This window comes from Lathyrus oleraceus, chromosome 6 (genome assembly GCF_024323335.1).
Source record: "Lathyrus oleraceus cultivar Zhongwan6 chromosome 6, CAAS_Psat_ZW6_1.0, whole genome shotgun sequence".
NCBI classification, from domain to species: Eukaryota; Viridiplantae; Streptophyta; class Magnoliopsida; order Fabales; family Fabaceae; genus Lathyrus; species Lathyrus oleraceus.
The window spans coordinates 262,114,193-262,133,278 of record NC_066584.1 but is presented as its reverse complement, the minus strand read 5'-3'; the positions used below and the strand labels follow the sequence as shown (position 1 = coordinate 262,133,278).

The 19,086-nt window shown below is 34.1% G+C and overlaps 1 long non-coding RNA gene across 3 annotated transcripts; it reads right to left on the bottom strand.

The window, feature by feature from the left end:
- Window positions 1-14,492: 14,492 nt before the first annotated feature.
- On the bottom strand, window positions 14,493-17,632 carry LOC127096619 (uncharacterized). Of its 3 annotated transcripts, none has more exons than XR_007792751.1 (4): window positions 17,164-17,632; window positions 16,266-17,031; window positions 15,358-16,165; window positions 14,493-15,258 (listed from the first exon to the last, which is right to left on the bottom strand). It is a non-coding gene; the product is annotated as an uncharacterized LOC127096619 (long non-coding RNA). The 3 variants fall into 3 exon arrangements; XR_007792752.1 differs by having other exon boundaries at window positions 15,358-16,552; window positions 16,827-17,031; window positions 17,164-17,631; XR_007792750.1 differs by having other exon boundaries at window positions 15,358-17,031.
- Between the last annotated feature and the right edge of the window lie 1,454 nt (window positions 17,633-19,086).

Below are 19,086 nucleotides of genomic sequence, written 5' to 3'. Positions count from 1 at the left end.
TGGGAATGCTTTCTTTCTAATGTAGGTTTGAGCTTCTTATATATCAAAATAACTCTGAGCTTTTTCCTTATGGATCTGCAGTTATTTTCGTCCATAATCTTTGCATAATTTGTTGGATATTTGATTTACTCATTGAATATCTTCCCAAAAAAGATATGATTTGGTTTATTATAAATTCAAATTTAAATCTTTTTTAAATCTGATTTGATCTTCACAACTGTCTAACAAATCATATAATCATATTTTTAAACCAATATCAATAAAACATAATTGAATCTTCTTAAAAGATTTTGTTAAAACACAGTAATCTAATGTTGGTTGCACAATACCCAGATGTCGTACCATCGTGCCCAGCATGTGTCTCTTTCATAGTTCCGTACAACTTTAGCAAGCTAGACCAATCTTGAATACTTAGACACTTCTATAAGTTGTTGTTTTTCTAAATGCAGCCAATCCAAATGACCAATCAATTAGGAACAATAATCTCCCATTTTGGAAAATTGTGGCAAAATAACTCTTCAAGATAAAAAGCACTTCTTCCATGAGAACAAGTAACAACCAGTAAATGTACTTGATCTTCAGAGCATTTCAGGAACAACAACAACTTCCATGTATCATATTTAAGCACCTGCAGTCGTAGAAGTCAGAAGCATCAATACAGATGCTTACACATAGTCCATTAAGTTGCTCCAAACCAAACAGAAAATCATGCAATCGATCACATACTTAGTCATGCATGAATTCAGTATCACAGTTAATAACATGCAATCCTACAAACTAACATATGTCAGTATGCAATCATTCAAATACTTAGTCATGCACACACAATCAATTAGTAGTTAATATCAAAATATGCAATGAATACTACTAACACATATATATATGTTTTCACAAATACAAGGACCAGAACCAGATGTCCTGCCCGATGCTCTAGCATGGAACATAATATTAGCACTTCCTAAATAGCTAGTACTAAATAATCACCAAGTTTATATGCACACAACATATACACCACTCCATCTTATTACTCCCTTTTTTTTCTTCATAATTTGGCAAAGGGTTAGTCCTTTAATGAATTCATTATGCATAGAGAATAACATATACAAGGTCATCCATTCAAGGGTTATGTTAACATATACATACCCAAAAACATGAGAAACAACCAGAACAACATCAAACAATGTACAACATTAAAGTTGTCTTTAAATTAGAAAAATAAAATAGGCTATAGAGCCTTTACAAATCCAAAAACATAAAAGGGCCAGAACATCTGAGCTTATTCTTAAATCCATCCTCTATAGTTATTGTAGGAAATACAATTTTCATTAGCCTCTAAGTCATAATCATATTTCTGAATATGTTTCTTCTTCACATAATTCCTCTTGGTAAAAGTCTTCTTGTCAACTATAGATGACATTGCATAATCACCATTTGTAGAAGGCCTAACCCTTTTAATCTTATTTTCTTTCATAATTCTTTTAGAGGGTTTCGAATGTACAACACCTCACTTATTTTGAAATGCATATGTGAAGGTAGCAAGAGAAAAATAGCAGAAGATTAAGATCCTTGTTTGTAACGCAATTCCATATAAAAGGAGGTATAAAAACAAGCAAATTATGTATTGTTTCATGTGCAGCACAAACATAGTGGGAGATAGACTCCCATGCAACCTCCTTATCTTTGACTGTTATTAATTCTCACACGAGCAGGCATTAAGAGTATATCTTAATGCCTTAGTGAGATTATTATCCAACTGTTTTTCAGTTGCCATGTCTTCAAGAGCTTCCTCATTTTCTTCAACAAATTCCCTAATGAAGTGATGACACATGTCAAGATTTTCATTTTTTTCTTTGTTGATTTGGAATTGTTGAATACTTTACAACCCTTAGGATATTCCAGAACAATGTCAAAACATCTTGTTCTATTTTATTCTCTTTCAATACTAACTTTATCTCGAGCAACGGTTTACCACTACTCCCAGTAGTTGTATGATCAACGTTATCTAATGACAAGATTCGACATCCTTCTTTCAATAGTTTTACCACTTCTTCAATTCTCAAAACTTTTGTTGACAACTTCCTCTCAAGGCATATCCTTTTGTGATACAACCACATTCTCTTTAACGGACTTTCTTCAACCAAGTAAGACACTTTGAGAGTGAGGATTTCTTTGACATTCATTCTTTTCACAATGGCCAAGGCATTTGCTTCAGCATCTGTGTATGATTTTGGGCTTCTTTTTACTCCACGAACAAGGCTAGCTTGCTCATTCTTCATCAGCCTTGGGAACTCAATTACCATTTTGTCACGTACGATATTTGTCATAACTTGTACAACATCTTCCTTATCAATTTTGATGACATCTTTGATCATAGGATTACTCCCTCCAAGATGAGTGCAGCTACTTCCTAAGGAACCACATGAGGAATTCTTCATTTTCTCTTCTTGAAAATCAGGAAGGTAGCTCACATCTTCAGTCATGTTGAACTCATACTCAATCACCCTTTGTTGAACATATGGCATTGTCTTACTTCCCACCCTTGTGTGTAATAACAAGTCCTTATTATCTCTTAAGATGGCAATGTCATATGAAGCATTCAAGAACCAATTCACATATATTTCAGTAAATATCAAGGAAACAACATGCTTCTCACTATCACCACTTGTGGGCTGATCTTCATCATTCTGAGGGGACATATCATTCTTTGAAGTGAAAATTAGAAGAATGGCTTAATTCTTGCATATCACACTTTGACCATGTGTCTTCACATCTTTTAATGCATGATCTTGACAATCAACATCAGTTATAACACTATCACCCTCAATATCTTCATGGCTAAGTTCATCAACTTCCTTATGCACTTGATAATCATCTAACATGTTTAACATGATGACTGATATATCATTATCACCATCAGTATTTGTCAACCTGGTTTTCTGGGAATCTTCACCAAAGGACATTTTGATTTCATGAAGACTTCTCATAGGCCCATACCTGAGTGAAACAAAACTCATATCTCCATATGCATCTATATTATTCTCAACATCAAAAGGTTTGTTATGGACTGAAATTATCTAATTCATACTTCTTGTAGTTCAATTTCAATTCATTACTTTCAGCTTTACTAACCAATTTTGAGTCATAACCATTATTCTTATTTGGCTTCTTCATCTGAACCAAGGTAGGTTGTTCAAAGTTGAGAGGACCTCCATCCTGACCATCAACTTTCCCTTTAATGAAAACTTCTTGCTTAAGTCTAGAGACATTCTTAAGATGTGAATCATACTCTTGAGACAGATGTTGGAACATCTTTTCTAACATCTTGGAAGACCTTTCTTCTTATACCAACCAACTTTATCAATCTCGAGGTCTTTCAAATTCTTGATGTCTTTTGCTATATGACCTTCTTCAAAAATACTTCTTGACCCTTACTGGTTACATCACTCTTAAAGTTCGTTTTTTTCCTTTGAATACACAATTGGTTCACATTGGTAGATAAGTCTTTTCTTAGTGGAACCTTTTTCTGACTATGATTAACTACTTTCCTTGAGCCCTTGATTCTTCCTTTTGATCAATTTCCATGAGCAGTCTTACCTTTGGCCATATGAATGGTACCATACTATTCTTTCCTTGAGGAAACTCTATGTTATGTATGATTTATGGAGTTGGTTTATGAAACATTTCATTTCCACTTCTTCTTGGCAAGTTCTTCCTTTTTGTCCTCTGATGTTTAACTTAAGCCATTTGAAATAATAGAGCTTTGTATGTCCATATTTTCCACAATGGTCACATATCAGAGTCTGCTTCTTATTCTTCCTATGATGAGGTGCCACATGTTAAGCACGATGTTGTGATATGTGGTTCAACCTCAGATCTTTAGTCTTTTCTCCATAAATATCAACCTTCTTTGGGGGAATCATTTTGTTTGTATCTTCCATGCACATACCTTCAACCTTGATTATCTCTTTAAACTCTATTTTTCGTCATGTAAACTTGATTTATTTTTAAACTTACTTTCAAAATGAATTAAGTTTTTGAATTTGGAATTTAGAGATGAAATCTCTTTTTCTCCACTTGAGATGGTTGAAGCAAGTTCCTTTGATTCCTTCGAAGGAGCACCAATGGTTTTCTTCTGGATGTCTATAGATGAACATGCTTATTTCCCATTGTTTAACATGATCCTGAAAGAAATAGCTAGCTCTACTTCATACATATCTTCAATATTGGTCTCTCCTTCAGACACACATCTTCTAGAATATGCCATTACATTGTTTGCAGTTTCCCCTTCATCTTCACTTTCAAAATCATACCAAGTAACGGTTAACCCCTTTTTCTATTTCCTTATATAGTTAGGGAATTCTGGTCTAATGTGTCCATATCCTCCATATTTAAAGTAGTGAGTACCCTTCCCACTGTTGAGATCTTCTTCATTCATGTCTTTGTCCTCTGGAATGATGTTGGACCTTTTACCCAGGACATTGGTCCTCTATTTCCTGTCTAGATATTTTAAGGTATTGTTGAATTTTTTCCCCAAGAAGATAAATATGATCTGCCAAGCTTTCTTCTTTGACACCTTGACTTCCAACTTCCTAAATGTTGGATACAAAGGTTCTACATTTGTTCTTCTTTCTTGACCTTTCATTGATGGACATCTCAAAAGTTTGTAGGGATCCAATGAGTTCATCAACCTTAATACTACTTAGGTCCTGAGCTTTTTCAATATCAATCCCTTTCATATCAAACCTCTTAGGTAAGGATCTGAGAATCTTTATGGCAAGCTTTTCTTCAGTCATTTTTTCACCTAAGGCAAAGGATGTGTTGGTAATGTCACGCAATCTGATGTGAAACTCACTCACAGTTTCATCTTCATTCATCCTTAGGTTCTCAAATTTTGCTTTTAGGACCTGAGAACTTGACATACGAACCTTGGATGTGCCTTCATGCATATTTTCAGAATCTTCCATGCTTATTTAGCTTTTGAACATTTTTTGATTAGCCTAAACATGTTTTTATCCACACCATTGAAAATTGCATTAAATGCCTTTGAGTTCCCAAGGGCTTCATCAGCTTCAACATCAGCCCAATCAACCTCTAATTTTATGGTGGTTGTATCATCTTTAGAGGTAATCATTGGATGTTTATGTCCCTTCATCATAACTTTACATGGTTTGTTTTCCAAGGATTTGAGAAAAGCCACCATCACCACCTTATAATAATCATAATTTATGACATCCTTAATAGGCGGTTTGTTGACAAATCATACATCTTTAGTTATCTCCATTTGAGTAAAATTTATCTTTCATGGAGCTCCCGCAACAAGATAGGGTGCCTGCTCTGATACCAATTGAAATTATGTTTCTCAGAGGACAAATGTCAAACTCGATGCTTCAACAACCGGTTCTACAAGATACATTAAAACCACTATAATAACAAGTACTAGATAATGGAACAGAAAAGAAATAAAGAACACAATCATTTGTTTACCTAATTTTGTGAAACTACTCATATATCTGGGGGCTGAGTCCACAATACAAGAAAAGAAATTCACTAATAGTAGCTTTGTACAATTAGACTTACAAGCAACAAGAAATATTATGTTGTTAAATGCCTCTTCCTAATACTACCCAATGACTTTTCATTTAGAGCCCCCTAAACACGAGAACCTACTCACTTTCTTCTCTGCCACACAACCAATGACAAGGGTAAACAACTACTAAACTCTAGTGATCAACTTCAATCTTAACAAGATGAAAGAATGTTGGATATACAACTCAACTAGACAAACCTTCTATACCAAGTTACTGAAACATAGAGGTGTACATAATAATATTGAATTTACAACTCAACTAGACAAACCTTCTACGCCAAGCTACTGAAACATAGAGGTGTACATAAAATTAACAAGGACTCTTGTAAATCCTAGCACTCTAAAATATTCAATGGGAATGTGTTCTTTCCAACTTAGGTTTAAGCACATTATATAGAAAAATAACTCTGGGCTTTTTCCTTGTCGATTTATAGTTATTTTCGTCCAAATTTTTTGCATAATTTGTTGGATATTTGATTTGCTCATTGAATATCTCCAAAAAAATATATGATTTGGTTTATTGTAAATTCAAATTTAAATCTCTATTAAATTTTGTTTTATGTTCATAGTTGTCTAAAAAATAGTATAATCATATTGCTAAACCAATAATAATAAAACAGAATTGAATCTTCTCAAATGATTATGTTAAAATGCAATAATCTGGCGCCTGTTGCACAAGGCCTAAAAGTCGATCCAATGAGTTCATCAACCTTAATACTACTTAGGTCCTGAGCTTTTTCAATATCAATCCCTTTCATATCAAACCTCTTAGGTAATGATCTGAGAATCTTTATGGCAAACTTTTCTTCAGTCATTTTTTCACCTAAGGCAAAGGATGTGTTGGTAACGTCACGCAATCTGATGTGAAACTCACTCACAGTTTCATCTTCATTCATCCTTAGGTTCTCAAATTTTGCTTTTAGGATCTGAGAACTCGACGTACGAACCTTGGATGTGCCTTCATGCATATTTTCAAAATCTTCCATGCTTATTTAGCTTCTGAACATTTTTTGATTAGCCTAAACATGTTTTTATCCACACCATTGAAAATTGCATTAAATGCCTTTGAGTTCCCAAGGGCTTCATCATCTTCAACATCAGTCCAATCAACCTCTAATTTTATGGTGGTTGTATCATCTTTAGAGGTAATCATTGGATGTTTATGTCCCTTCATCATAACTTTACATGGTTTGTTTTCCAAGGATTTGAGAAAAGCCCCTATCACCACCTTATAATAATCATAATTTATGACATCCATAGTAGGTAGTTTGTTGACAAATCATACATCTTTAGTTATCTCCATTTGAGCAGAATTTATCTTTCCTAGAGCTCACGCAACAAGCTAGGGTGCCTGCTCTGATGCCAATTGAAATTATGTTTCTTAGAGGACAAATGTCAAACTCGATGCTTCAACAACCGGTTCTACAAGATACATCAGAACCACTATAATAACAAGTACTAGATAATGGAGCAGAAAAGAAATAAAGAACACAATCATTTGTTTACCTAATTTTGTGAAACTACTCATATATCTGGGGGCTGAGTCCACAATACAAGAAAAGAAATTCACTAATAGTAGCTTAGTACAATTAGACTTACAAGCAATAAGAAATATTATGTTGTTAAATGCCTCTTCCTAATACTACCCAATGACTTTTTATTTAGAGCCTCCTAAACACGAGTACCTACTCACTTTCTTCTCTGCCACACAACCAATGACAAGGGTAAACAACTACTAAACTCTAGTGATCAACTTCAATCTTAACAAGATGAAAGAATGTTGAATATACAACTCAACTAGACAAACCTTCTATTCCAAGTTACTGAAACATAGAGGTGTACATAATAATGTAATATTTACAACTCAACTAGACAGACCTTCTATGCCAAGTTACTGAAACATAGAGGTGTACATAAAATTAACAAGGACTCTTGTAAATCCTAGCACTCTAAAATATTCAATGGTAATGTGTTCTTTCCAACTTAGGTTTGAGGTAATTATATAGAAAAATAACTTCGGGCTTTTTCCTTGTCGATTTATAGTTATTTTCGTCCAATTTTTTTGCACAATTTGTTGGATATTTGATTTGCTGATTGAATATCTCCAAAAAAAGATATGATTTGGTTTATTGTAAATTCAAATTTAAATCTCTATTAAATTTTGTTTTATGTTCATAGCTGTCTAAAAAATCATATAATCATATTGCTAAACAAATAATAATAAAACATAATTGAATCTTCTCAAAAGATTATGTTAAAATGCAACAATCTGGCGCCTAGTGCACAAGGCCCAAAAGTCGATCCAATGAGTTCATCAACCTTAATATTACTTAGGTCCTGAGCTTTTTCAATATCAATCCCTTTCATATCAAACCTCTTAGGTAATGATCTGAGAATCTTTATGGCAAGCTTTTCTTCAGTCATTTTTTCACCTAAGGCAAAGGATGTGTTGGTATTGTCATGCAATCTGATGTGAAACTCACTCACAGTTTCATCTTTATTCATCCTTTGGTTCTCAAATTTTGCTTTTAGGACCTAAGAACTTGACATACGAACCTTGGATGTGCCTTCATGCATATTTTCAGAATCTTCCATGCTTATTTAGCTTCTGAACATTTTTTGATTAGCCTAAACATGTTTTTAGCCACACCACTGAAAATTGCATTAAATGCCTTTGAGTTCCCAAGGGCTTCATCATCTTCAACATCAGCCCAATGAACCTCTAATTTTATGGTGGTTGTATCATCTTTAGAGGTAATCATTGGATGTTTATGTCCCTTCATCATAACTTTACATGGTTTGTTTTCCAAGGATTTGAGAAAAGCCACCATCACCACCTTATAATAATCATAATTTATGACATCCTTAATAGGTGGTTTGTTGACAAATCATACATCTTTAGTTATCTCCATTTGAGTAAAATTTATCTTTCATGGAGCTCCCGCAACAAGATAGGGTGCCTGCTCTGATGCCAATTGAAATTATGTTTCTTAGAGGACAAATGTCAAACTCGATGCTTCAACAACCGGTTCTACAAGATACATCAGAACCACTATAATAACAAGTACTAGATAATGGAGCAGAAAAGAAATAAAGAACACAATCATTTGTTTACCTAATTTTGTGAAACTACTCATATATCTGGGGGCTGAGTCCATAATACAAGAAAAGAAATTCACTAATAGTAGCTTTGTACAATTAGACTTACAAGCAACAAGAAATATTATGTTGTTAAATGCCTCTTCCTAATACTACCCAATGACTTTTTATTTAGAGCCCCCTAAACACGAGAACCTACTCACTTTCTTCTCTGCCACACAACCAATGACAAGGGTAAACAACTACTAAACTCTAGTGATCAACTTCAATCTTAACAAGATGAAAGAATGTTGAATATACAACTCAACTAGACAAACCTTCTATACCAAGTTACTGAAACATAGAGGTCTACATAATAATATTGAATTTACAACTCAACTAGACAAACCTTCTACGCCAAGCTACTGAAACATAGAGGTGTACATAAAATTAACAAGGACTCTTGTAAATCCTAGCACTCTAAAATATTCATTGGGAATGTGTTCTTTCCAACTTAGGTTTGAGCACATTACATAGAAAAATAACTCTGGGCTTTTTCCTTGTCGATTTATAGTTATTTTCGTCCAAATTTTTTGCATAATTTGTTGGATATTTTATTTGCTCATTGAATATCTCCAAAAAAATATATGATTGGGTTTATTGTAAATTCAAATTTAAATCTCTATTAAATTTTGTTTTATGTTCATAGTTGTCTAAAAACATAATATAATCATATTGCTAAACCAATAATAATAAAACATAATTGAATCTTCTCAAATGATTCTGTTAAAATGCAATAATCTGGCGCTTGTTGCACAAGGCCCAAAAGTCGATCCAATGAGTTCATCAACCTTAATACTACTTAGGTCCTGAGCTTTTTCAATATCAATCCCTTTCATATCAAACCTCTTAGGTAATGATATGAGAATCTTTATGGCAAACTTTTCTTCAGTCATTTTTTCACCTAAGGCAAAGGATGTGTTGGTAACGTCACGCAATCTGATGTGAAACTCACTCACAATTTCATCTTCATTCATCCTTAGGTTCTCAAATTTTGCTTTTAGGATCTGAGAACTCGACATGCGAACCTTGGATGTGCCTTCATGCATATTTTCAAAATCTTCCATGCTTATTTAGCTTCTGAACATTTTTTGATTAGCCTAAACATGTTTTTATCCACACCATTGAAAATTGCATTAAATGCCTTTGAGTTCCCAAGGGCTTCATCATCTTCAACATCAGTCCAATCAACCTCTAATTTTATGGTGGTTGTATCATCTTTAGAGGTAATCATTGGATGTTTATGTCCCTTCATCATAACTTTACATGGTTTGTTTTCCAAGGATTTGAGAAAAGCCACCATCACCACCTTATAATAATCATAATTTCTGACATCCATAGTAGGTAGTTTGTTGACAAATCATACATCTTTAGTTATCTCCATTTGAGCAGAACTTATCTTTCCTAGAGCTCACGCAACAAGCTAGGGTGCCTGCTCTGATGCCAATTGAAATTATGTTTCTTAGAGGACAAATGTCAAACTCGATGCTTCAACAACCGGTTCTACAAGATACATCAGAACCACTATAATAACAAGTACTAGATAATGGAGCAGAAATGAAATAAAGAACACAATCATTTGTTTACCTAATTTTGTGAAACTACTCATATATCTGGGGGCTGAGTCCACAATACAAGAAAAGAAATTCACTAATAGTAGCTTAGTACAATTAGACTTACAAGAAACAAGAAATATTATGTTGTTAAATGCCTCTTCCTAATACTACCCAATGACTTTTTATTTAGAGCCCCCTAAACACGAGAACCTACTCACTTTCTTCTCTGCCACACAACCAATGACAAGGGTAAACAACTACTAAACTCTAGTGATCAACTTCAATCTTAACAAGATGAAAGAATGTTGAATATACAACTCAACTAGACAAACCTTCTATACCAAGTTACTGAAACATAGAGGTGTACATAATAATGTTGAATTTACAACTCAACTAGACAAACCTTCTATGCCAAGTTACTGAAACACATAGGTGTACATAAAATTAACAAGGACTCTTGTAAATCCTAGCACTCTAAAATATTCAATGGGAATGTGTTCTTTCCAACTTAGGTTTGGGCTCATTATATAGAAAAATAACTCTGGGCTTTTTCCTTGTCGATTTATAGTTATTTTCGTCCAAAATTTTTGCACAATTTGTTGGATATTTGATTTGCTCATTGAATATCTCCAAAAAAATATATGATTTGGTTTATTGTAAATTCAAATTTAAATCTCTATTAAATTTTGTTTTATGTTCATATAGCTGTCTAAAAAATCATATAATCATATTGCTAAACCAATAATAATAAAACATAATTGAATCTTCTCAAAAGATTCTGTTAAAATGCAACAATCTGGTGCCTGTTGCACAAGGCCCAAAAGTCGTACCAGCATGCTGGAGCATCGCACCCAACATGTGTCTCTTTCGCAATTCCATACAAATTTAGAAGACTAGACCAATATTGAATACTTGGACACTTTTCCAAGTTGTTATTTTGCTAAATGCAACTAATTCAAAGGACCAATCCATTAGGAACAACAAATAGTTTTAGCTAGCATAACTTTCTACCAGCTTATTAATGTTTGGAAGTGGATACAAATCTTTAAGATAAGCTTAGTTTAGGTCGATGTAGTCTACACACATTCTCCATCTATTGAACACCTTTTTAACTATGACAATATTAGATAACCATTCAGTGTATTTCACTTCAAAATTAAATTTGGTATGAAGCAGGCCTCAGATCATGTTCATGGTACCTTCATCTTTCTTAGGGGATCATCTTCTCTTTCATTGGGCGCTATGTATTAGATGGAATGATCGATATTCAGGTGGTGACATGCTATGTTAGAGTCGATGCTAGACATTTTGCCGGGGAAGATTATGAAGAGGATGATATTAACTATTAGCCACTCGACTGGGCATTTTCTCTTAGGCACCTATAGAATTTTCGTCAAGCTTTACAGTATCAAAGTTCCTGTATGAAATCGGTCTTAGTGTCTTCACTTTGGTATCCATTGGGGAGTTAGGCTCGTCACTCGACATAATTTCATTTTCGTGTATGTCAATATCAAATGTGCAAATGGTGAGGGAAGGGATCTCATTTACATTCTTTATAAGAGTTAGGACAATTGCATGGTGTATTTCGAAATTATCTCATGAAGTAGGCGGACTTCATGCAAGTTAGTCGGAATGACAATTCATTCACTGAAGCATTTATGGTATTTCATCTTCAGGTGGACAGTGGAAGCATTGCGTCTAACGTTGCAAAGAAAAATGCCTTCCTAAAATGCAACCATAAACACTTTCAGAATGGACCACAAAGAAACACACATTCAACAACGTCCTCCTTCTCCAATAGAAACATACAATTCTTTAATACTGCAAGGGTGGGTGATGAAGTCATTGAGCGTTTAGAGACTCTTACCTTTATATGATGCATGATCCTCTTTGTCTAGCTCCAATCTTACAAATACGTTGGCGTACATCACTTCGCACAAGCTTCCGTTGCCGATAAGAATTCTTTAGACTTTGCGATTATCCATGGTGACGATCACTACTAACGGAAGCGCCGCCTTAAGATTTCCTTCCAAATTCTCGCTGACTCGGAACCCTAGGATGTGTCTTTCTTCCTTCCAATTTCCTTCTATTGTTAACGACTTCGAGGAATTCCTTGATGAATGTTTCTTGGCTAGCTCCTTCTTACTGTATGATTCTCTGTCAATGAGAAAACAATGAAGTTTACTGATGATCTCAAGATAGATACTCAGGTGATATTTGATGAAGCTCTAAATAACATATTTTTTATTTGTTATTAGACCCGAAACATGTTATTTTATAAAACATAATATATTAAAAATAAACAACCACGTGATCCATGATTTCCTTATTTCTACTAAATACACATTAACAAATAGTAACTCTTATAAATATTAGTTAATCAAATATATATTTTTAAATATTGTATAAAAACATAAACGTAACATTTTATCATTCATATAAATTTTCAAAATAAAACATTACTTTTAAAAATTATTTAAACTAAAACCAAGAAAAAACATTCAAAAAAATATATATTTATATAGAGTTCTGTATTTACTCTTTTCCAATTTTTATTGAATGTTGTAACCAAAGTCAAAGTATAGCACAGTTGAGCCATGTGTTTGATCTCCTGTCGCTCAACTAAAATCTTCAGATTTTAGAAATTTAAAACTTATTGCAAGGCCACCGTCCTACACTTAACGACATCAAGCATTACAAATTAAGCAAGCCGGACAGGCTAATAAATTAATATTGGTCCTCAAATCTATCACTATGCTATTTTAATCAATAATTTCTACTGTACAATTATACAGAATAGTTATTCATCAACTGTTTAAACGTGTTTTATTTTATAGTGAATATTATAATTTCGATATGATTATTTATTATTAGGATTTTTCTTGCAGAATATTAGCTTAGGTGAGTTATTTTGATTGCTTGTCTATACGGAAAGTATCAATTCTTTTCTCCTATTAAAAAGTTTTTCTATCTTAATTATTTAGCATCGAATATTATTAGGCTACGAGAATAGATAACACGCATAACCCTTTATAAAACTACTGTTGTAATAAAGTCAATTTAAAATAACAATATTCATTAAACGGTTTTTGTTTTAGGATTGATATCATTTTTATCCTTTATCATATGAGCAAATTATATTTTGTTCCAATAAAAAAATTTAAGCATGTAATATGAGGATTCTTTAATTTTTTATCACTTGTGGCCTATGATTATACAAAATAGGTTAGATGTTTTCAATGTTTTTTTTAAAGACATGTGGCATACACATGGCTATTTCATACCGTGTCACTATTTTATGTTATTTTAAAAAAATCCTTCATTTTTGTTAAACATTTTACTTTTATATTTAATTTTGTTATTTTATATTCATCTTCGTCCTACAAAATCATTCTCACAATTAATTAATTTTTTTAAAATCTTGCAAAAGATGGAAAGATTTCTTAAAAAATCAAAACTTTTAACGTGAAATATTTTAATAAATCTGGAAAAATAAAAAATAGAACAAAGTAATATGAAAATTTAGAAAACTTGTCACTAAAATTTTCACTATAATGTTTAGCGACCGAGTTAAAAATCAAATTTATTGAGTATGACTCATATTAAGACGAAGAGGAATACAATATATATACATTTCAAATGGGTCTTAGACCCAACTATTTGTCGTAGGTTTGTGACTGAAATGTCCTGTGTCAAATTTACCCTATCTTTTTTATTTTATCAAGCTCATAATCTTCACTTCATCTGCATACTCATAATCATCTATGACACTCATTTATAATTGTATTTTTAAATAAGTATCATTGATTCAAATGTTTGTTATTAATGACACAAGTGTTCGAATTATGACAAGTAACCTATCAAACTCCATAAGCTAGGGTTCTTCTATAGCATACTTGAGAATTTTGGGAATCAAGTCTAGGGTTCTTCTATAGCATACTTGAGAATTTTGGAAATCAAGTCTATGGAATTGTGCTAAAATGAATTTGGGATGCTCATCTTTGTGGAATCCTAATTGTTGGCCTAGGCTTTGATCATTATGGACTACATCATGGATTGGAATTGTTTGTTGATCGCAAGTTTGACTCTAATCAAAGTCGACCATGAGAAATTGACTTTTATTAACCAATCTCTTTGCTCACATTTTCAAAAGACATGTTTTCGGAGGGAAAGGTATTCTTTCTTGGAAATCAAGTTACAAAAAGTCGACATACAAGACATCAACATCCAAACATCCATTCACGTACATACCTGAACTAGTTCTCATCACCATGAGAATACAATGCATATTCAAACAAAAAAAATAAGGCGGAGACAATGGTTCAAGAGATATGTAGGGATATTGAGAAACTGGACTTTGCAAAGAAGCATATCACCATTGCTTGTAAAGCTGGCAAAGCATGTTACGACTATTTTAAATTACATTGGTTGCTTCTCAACAAGCATACAGAGAGTTGCTCTTTCTACTGTGGTGAACATATGCAATAATCTTCCCTCATAAAGCCCCATACCTTTCATGGAGGTTGTGCCAATATTAGGACAACAGCATGCTCATGCATATCCCTTGCTATTGTTAACTCCTGAACAACATTAGGTGTATCTGCAAACAATGGTGGAAGACTTCTGAACCCTTTCAGTAACACTTTAAGCTGGGAAAGGAGATTCGAACTGGAATCAAAGTCGTTTCTGAGAAACGCAGCCTTAAATCGATTGAATAGCTGAGAAATCTCGGTTAAATTTGGATCCATTTCTTAGATATTTTGCAAATGCAGTTGTTGTAGGTATCAAAGGCAAGAATGTCCAGAGTGTGATTGAGAGTTCGAACAAAATGAAGGGCCTTGGAAGGATTTGTTTGTCTGCTAATCATGATGCTTCTGTCACTGCAAATGAGCGCCGCCGATTGGTTACAAGTGGACACATTGAAGAAGCTGAGAATTGATGAAGGTTCCCTCGCGTTTCCAGTTATCAATTGCAAACCTGCACAAGATCAAATACTATCACACTTATCTTTGAAGGTCAAAACATATGGATTAAAGCAACAAGAAACAATAAATAACATGCCAAGGAAGCAATTACTTTGGATGTCAAGGATGTAAATTGCTCTTGATATTTCGCATGGAATAAAGTATCTTTATGAAGGAGCTGTTAAAGGATTGTGCTAGTAGAGAGTTTTGGCTTAGGAGGTGAAATTCATTCGTCTATATATTCAAAGCCACCTGTTCTTCCTTCTTTGGAATCAGAATGGAGACATGGGTCTGTGGTTCCTAGTGTGCTTCTCTCGATACTGAAACCACACATGTTACCGCCACCTGATGTTGACCTTTGCAAATCTGTTTTAAGACCAACTGAAAATGAAGCTGCATCTGTCTCACTTCTTTCTTCTGGGGTTAATGGAGGAGCTACTTTTTCCAAGCTCAATAGTCAAGATGAGTCTGATGGCAAAACCAGGTACCGGAAACCGCAGGAAGATCTGATTTTGTTGAATACCGTAATCTACATTTCGCTCCACCAGAATTGCAGGGTATTTCATTGAGAAGCAATTCTAATGTTCCTAACAATAATATCTTTGTTTCTCGCGATGCGGATGTGATATCGGAATCCAAACATGTGGTGGATAAACATTCCACCCATTGTTTCTATCTAATGTTCTCATAGATTTCGGCCTTAGGTTTGAATACTTCAAACTTCAGGCAGATTATTTTCAACTTTTAAACTATCATGACTGTGAGCTTCGTGCTTCTGAGTTTAAGCGCTTGGCTTTAGATTTGCATTCTCAGAATGAAATCACTGTTGAAACTCATGATGTTGCTATTGATGCTTTTTTGTTGGCAGCAGAATGCCATGTAAACCTTCATTTTATGTTGGAACCTCTTCAAACAAGTAACTGCAGACAAACAAGTGAAACCAGTAAAATTCCATAACCAACTAACCCACAATTGTCAACTAATGCAGCTAACTAACAATCTAACTAACAGTAAACTAACCTAGTTCACTCTTCTAACCAATTCACTAACTTCAATTCATTAACACTTCCAACAACAATAACAACATACAGCCATCACCTCTTTTGATCACCAATTCAACATATCCATTCAAACATGGCCTACTAAGGCAAGATGTCATGTTGGTAATCGGTTAACCAAAGTGGTTAACCGGTTACACCTGTGCCCTGTCGCCATGTTCAGTATTGCAGTGCCATTTCCTACACTAAATCCAATCCAATTCAGCAACTAAACTTCATTTTGCAGTAACATTCAAATCAGTTAATTGCCTGCATCATTCCAAAACAACTAAACCTCATTTCACATGGCATTCAACTCAAAAACATGGATTGCATAGTTATGAAAACAGTTGCAAAATTTACTTCAAATTAGCAAATCAATTAGCACCACAGAACAGATTCAGCAACTAACATTTCACTTCATTAACCAATCCTAAATTCCAACCGTTCCAAATGACAATTTAACAGAAAATATAACTCTGTTAATTGATCCAACTAACTTACTATTGGATTCAACTTAACTTAACCATAACAGTGCCCTAACCTCAAACAGAGCTGCCCGGAAAAGTGCCCGAAACAGTTAGGGAACTCATCTATATAATCATATTCCTCCTTATTCATCAAGGGACTTTGATCATTTTCTGCAAATCACTCTTTCAATTCATCTTCCCCTCACCAATCACTAAAAGCTCAACTTCACCATTGTTGGTGCAAGCTTGACATTGAAGCTTGCCACAACTGAGCTAAACCTGCATTCCACATTTTCTATTGTAATCAACAACAACCATAGAACAAGTTCACCCTACAGGCTATAATTCAAGAAGAAGAAGAAGAAGAAGAAATTGCAGCAAGGGAAAAGGTTAAGAACTCGAATTGCTTACGTCTGGATTTCTCTTCATTCTTCAATAGCATCTTCGTCTTCAATTTCTGACTCTGCAACAACTTCCAAGGCAATCCTCTGTCTTACAGGTCGGTGACGCATTTCTCTTCCTCCTTTGTTTGCTTGAATTTTGATACCGCAATGTAGCTCTTGTTGAGGGAAATCAAAGCCCCAAGGTGGAGTGGCTTGATTCCCCTCCTCCTCCGTTTGATTTTAGTTTTCATGGTTAGGGCCCATAGCTTTTTTGATTCGATTTGGAGAAGTAGTTAGTCTTTAGTAGAAATTTTTGAGAGATTGAGAGAGAGAGAGAGGATGTGGAAAGGAGCATTTTGGTGGTGATATTTGGTCGTTCTGGCCAACTCCGCCGCCTCCGGCACGGCGGAGCAGAAGTTCCGGCGGAGGCATATTTGAGAGAAGTAACATAAACACATGAACAAGATGAAGGAATTGTACTGAGTGTTTCCTCCACTCAATTTCTCCCTTGGCTGTGCGTGTGGGCTTCATGCCATAGGCCCATGAAACTTCATCCATGCACCCTCAATTTAATTAGCATACCCCATTTCCTGAACCAGGCTACAAACACATACACTTTGGGCCTTCTGTTAGGCCCATCGCCTAGGTTTTCCAGGCTGCACACCCTTGCACAGAAGGCGCACCCCCTGCTGTATTTAGCTAGTATTCTTTTGTTTGTTTTGCTTTTAAATTGCTTTTAATTCATGAAAATACTAAATAAAATACACACATGAAATGGAATGATTCTTGGATTAGACCCTAATTAGGATTAATTTTGATTTTAATTTTAATTAATTGATTAGAATTTTTAATTAAGGTTAGGTATAATTTTTTATTAATTCCAATTTTTAATATTAATTCCATATGCTTAGTGTATGATTTGACATGTTCATCCTCTCGGTTATCAAGATCATTCTTGATCAATTAATTACTTTAGTATTAGACCTTTGACTTCTCATGATCAATTGATGTTCTCTTAGATTTTCATCCATTTGAGTGATCATAAATCCCCTGATCACTTAAATTGAATTAGATCTTTCACTTGATTCAATACTTGACCCTTTAGATCAATCAATCTTCTATTAATTTAGAAATAATCAAAATTAAGTTAAAAATGATCTTTTCTAAAAGAACAAAAATAAATTTGATCCAACGTCAAGTGTTTTTTCCAAATCAAACTTAATTGAATGCAACACGAGTGCTTGATCCAATGTCAAGTACCTCTTCCATTTAATTCATAATTGTTATATTCAACCTCAAACACTTGATCCAACGTCAAGTCATTTTCAAAACATTTTGCAATAAACTAGATGAAAAAGGATGGGGTGTACGTACTTCTCCACACCATTTCTAAAGTACTTGGATTGTCGGTCATGCTTAGCTTGTGGCCCAATACTTGTTTTCCATTCAAAACACTTAAAAAATAAACGAATTTAATTCGGTCCTCATCGAGTGAAAAACAAAGGTTAGGATGCAATTGTCCTTTCAGCTCTCGAGTATTTTGATTGCCGATCGTACTTAACTTGTGGTTAGATGCTAGTTTCCTTCTAAGTTTCAACAATTAAACTCGCCTAAAAAATTTCATAAACAAAAGATTTTTAAGATTAAAAAGAGAGGTCATGATGCACTTATCCTTCAAGCTCCAGAGTACTTGGATTTTCAGACGTATTTAACTTGTGGTCTGATACTTGTCTCCTATTTAAAATCAATCACAACCAATTAAATACAATTTTTTTCGCCTTAGGGCATTCAAAATCTTTCAAAAAAGACATGTTATTTTCGTTCTACCGCAAATATAAAGAACACTTAAGTCTCCCATGTGCGAGCATACAGGCTACGTTTAACTGCTAGAATGCGATCCAAGTGCATCCATTCTACCGCAATACAAGCAAACACTTAAACCTCTCATGCG